This window comes from Lipotes vexillifer, unplaced genomic scaffold (genome assembly GCF_000442215.2).
Source record: "Lipotes vexillifer unplaced genomic scaffold, Lipotes_vexillifer_v1.1 scaffold1681, whole genome shotgun sequence".
In the NCBI taxonomy this organism is placed as follows: Eukaryota; Metazoa; Chordata; class Mammalia; order Artiodactyla; family Lipotidae; genus Lipotes; species Lipotes vexillifer.
Window position 1 is genome coordinate 313,107 of NW_006793589.1, and position 4,562 is coordinate 317,668.

A 4,562-nucleotide genomic window follows, 5' to 3' on the forward strand; every position below is an offset into this window, starting at 1 on the left:
TAAGTACTTAGATGAGTGCCTGGTACATCATCAGTACCACATAGCAGTTAAATATGATTATTTTCTCCACATTTTTTTCATTCGACTCTCTAACTGAGGAACACCACATATTAATCAACAATAAGATAGATTGTTTATAATCAGGACCATACCAGAAAATTTAAGGCACCAATCATAATCATAACAATAATAACTACTATATACAGAGAGAGATTAGCTTCGCCGGGCACTGTCCTAAATTTGTTACATGCTACATATAATGATCATCTCACCCTTAGGTAGTAACTGTAATTATCCCTATTTTGCATGTTAAAAAACTGAGCCATCCTGAGATAAGCTAATTTACCCAAGGCTATAGAGCTAGAAAACGGTTGAACTGTGGTTTGAATCCAGACACTCTGTCTCCAGAGCTTGCACTGTTAACTTGTAATATTGCTAAAAGTACCATATAGATATAAATATTTATATCTGTGGTAATTCAAAGCTACTTAAAATGTTAACAAGAGCATCCAGTTTTTCCAATACTCTGGATAAACAGAATTGTATTACACATACTTTTAATGCACCATTAAATTTTCTAATAAACTTTAAATCTCGGGCTTCCTTACTAATTCTGCACGGTAAATTATATTAATATATTTGCCACAAGATGGCAAACTTCACCAAGAAGTGCACATCCTTGCCAGGTGCAAAGACCTATCATTAGGTACCTTACAATAGAGGCAGGAAAAAAAAAAAAAGATGAGTAGCCTTCTGTGAGTGTTTTCTGTAAACAAAGATATTTAACCTTCATTTAACCATGATCATTCTTGGCAGAAAACATGCAATAATATTATTCAACTCACGTTCAAAGCTACGCCTTTTGTTTTTCTTTATTAAAAGCATTGTATTCTTTTTTATAGATTCAATATTCTGCTCTCAAGATCAAAGCTCTGAGTCTGGCATTGTGATGCTTTCACATGAAATATTTTGATTACATAGAGATTACATATCCCCTGGGAAAAGCATTCTTTCAATGTACCTATCCAAATGGATGCTTTGGGTGGAAATAAACATTTGCATTTAAACTGTTCTGTGACCTGTCAACATCACTATGGCCCATCAACACTGTCAGGGCATTAGCAGGAGACTAAACACTGCGACAAAGCCTTGATAAGTGCAATGGACTAACTGAACCTATGAAATTGGTCCTTTATGGGCAGATTCCGAGTGCTAATCCCATGCAGAAAATAACTAAAAGTTTGACCTGTTTTACATTCATAAGTACAACGATATTAAAAAGTGGAACGTCAACACTGTGAAAGACATCATGAAATATACCTTCATCTTATCAAAATATAGCCTGTTTTTCAAATTACAGTTCTAGTAGGATCCCAAGGCATTGCTTGCATTTTAAAAAGTTGGGTATGGTTAAGAAAGATTTTCATGTTTAAGTAACAACGTCCTGTGAGTGATAGGGTCTGCTCAGCGAGCTGTCAGTTCTCTTTAAACCGTACAGAACAACTCCCAGACAGCTATAGGTTGGTCCCTCTGAGTGGTGGGGTCAATGAAAAGTCATGTGTGGCTCAAACTTTCTCACCCCAGAATCTGAGAGGCTGAATCTATAGAACTCACGGCTCTGGCCAGCTCTGGAGTGGAAAGTGGATTTGAGAGATTAAACCTAAATCTCTTGTGGATGAAGACAGGGAACTAAGCTCAGGACTACTGTGCTGGCTGAGCGAGGATACAAAGCTCGCATCAAACCCTGCAGGCCATTATCACTGGGCTGAGGTCTCAACCTCGAGACCCTTCTTTGTTTTCACTCCTTAAGAAGGAAAGGGAAGTTTTAAGATGCAAAGCTTTTTTTTTTTTTTTTTTTTTTTTTTTCTTGCGTTATGCGGGCCTCTCACTGTCGTGGCCTCTCCCATTTGCGGAGCACAGGCTCCGGACGCGCAGGCCCAGCGGCCATGGCTCACGGGCCCAGCCGCTCCGCGGCATGTGGGATCCTCCCGAAACGGGGCACGAACCCGCGTCTCCTGCATCGGCAGGCGGACTCTCAAGCACTGCGCCACCAGGGAAGCCCAGATGCAAAGCTTTTTGATATAAACTTAAAAAAAAAAAACTTTTCATCTGTTTACTTATATATAAAGGAGGATCGAGTTGGGATTTTTTCATTAAGTCCTGTTTTTCTGTGCTCCAAGAGAGCCTCACTTCTGTTAAAGATTCTGTTAAAAATTAAAGCATCCAAAGGTCTGCCAGAATTCACAGACTGGAACCAGGGTTCTATCTCTGGTGTATCTACATTCAAATGATTGCCTTAGGCCATGCAGTGGCTACAGAGTGTGGGTCTTCGGAGGTCAACCGCTCTGATAATTGTTAAAATTGGAAGAAGTCAGTATTTCACAGATTCACAGCTCCTATGTAATTTGTGAAGTAAGTTCAGTGGAGCTTTTGGAAATTTTCAATAATATTATTAAGAGTGTGCCTGGATTAAGATTCAGGTCAACCCTGCTCAGGGGCTCCTCTCATGATTTCTGTGGTAGAGACTTCCCTAATAGTCAAAGACACGTGTCTGCTTCTTGTCACTTTAAGATAGGCTATGATTAATGGGGAAAAGCAGAAGAAAGAGAATCTAGGGCATTTCCACCGACAGTGAATTGTGAGACATATTCATCGAATAAAACAAAAATCTGAATAAACGGCATTTGTTTCAGAATTTATATCCAGTATTCATTGCTTCCTTAACAGTTATTTATATTCGGATTGGTTTTTATGAAATACTTTACTAATATAAAGGTGTAGTGATTGAGGTTTATATTCAAAAATTAGAAGGTGCAGGTTTAAGAATGGCAGGGTCAGTAAAAATCCCTCTCTCTCTGAGTCAGGATGGGATTTTTTTAGTCCACAATCTGCTTTCTGTACCCCTGTTGAGCACTGCTACGCCCAAGGCTGCAGAACTAGTTACTAAGCACGTTCAATTTCTCTTTCTGCTGTAACTAATTACCATGAACTTGGCAACTTGGGGTAACACAAATTTCTTATCTCACAGTTCTATTGGTCAGAAGTCCCATGGGATTGGCTGATTTGTCTGCTCTGAGTATCACAAGGCTAAACTCAAAATGTGCTCAGGCAGAGTCGCATTCCTTTCTGGAAGCTCAAGGGGAGAATCCATTTCCAGGGACATGCAGGTTTTGGCAGGTTCAGTTCCCTGTGGTTGTAGGACTGAGATCCCTACACCCTTGCTGGCTGACAGCTGAGGATTGCCCTTAGGCCCTAGAAGGCTTTCTCTAGTCTCCCACGTAGCCCCTACAACTCACAGCCAGCAGGGATAAGTCAAATCCTTCTTAAGCCTCATGTCTCTTGACCCCTACTGTGCTGCATCTCTCACAGACTCTTCTGCCTTTCTTTCTCACTTTTCCAATTGATAATCTCCTTATTTAAGGTCAGCTGATTAGCAAGCAACCTTTCATCCATCAGCAAAGTCCCTTTTGCCATGTAACAAATCTGGAGGCTTCAGGGATTCGGGTGGACATCTTTGCGCATGGACGGCGGTGGGGGGTGGGTAACGGGGTGGGGAGGTGGAAGAGGTGCATTATTCTGCCTAATACACTAAGTGTGATGGTCCATATCTTGTAAGAGAATTATTCCATCAAAACCCATGTTTTCAGTATTTCTAGGTCCTTGTTTTATTTTATTTTAATGCATGTCTCTATTGTTCTCAGGTGTACTTGTTTAGAAACCCTAATTTAGAAAAACCATTTTGGAGTTACTTGCATTGATCTAAGACTTTTCTAAACATATTTCCTCCAATCATCTTCTTTTCAGGAAACCCAGTGAAACACTAAGTGACTTTCCCAAGATCACCAGCAAAGGAATGACATTAGTTCCTAAAGAAAATGAAGCTTTGATGCAGTGACAGTGTAACCAGAACACAGTTAGATGTCTCCTGGGCAACTGCCCTTCCCATCACCCCTGTCCAACTGACACCTTTATATCTACAACAGGGAGCACCAAGCAGAACTTCCGTGAAACTGATGGCCGCACATTCCTCTAGAGGAGGAAGAGAATTTATAACAAAATTGAATTTAGCATTTGGTTAAAGTATAATTCAGAAGGTTGAGGTGAAACGTTCAAAATGAAGGAGAAGGTTTTCTGGGGCAAGTAGGGAGTTCAGATTAAGCCCAAACAAGCTGAACAGCCAATAATGATGGTGATGATGATGACAATGATAATAATAATAGTAGCATGTTATCGCTAAAGAGTGTAAACTCATTTGACATGTTGGGCAAAGTGTTTAGGAAAAAAGACACCCGAGCAGGTGGAACACCGGGCTGGAGAAGGAGAAGGGCAGGCTGAGGTGGGGGTGAGGCAAGCTTCTTAACCAATGGTCGATTGGTCACATAGCTGCACGTTTTAGCAGCACGGGAGAAGCTTACAGCCCCTGAAAATAATGAAGTGTAAGTTTCTTTGAAAATAATAGCATTTTTTTCTCTCAAGATATTAGATGTTGGAATTGCAGTGTGAGAGGCCTAGGTGGATTATCCTGAGGATTCTAAGAAACAAAGCAGTATATACTGATTGGA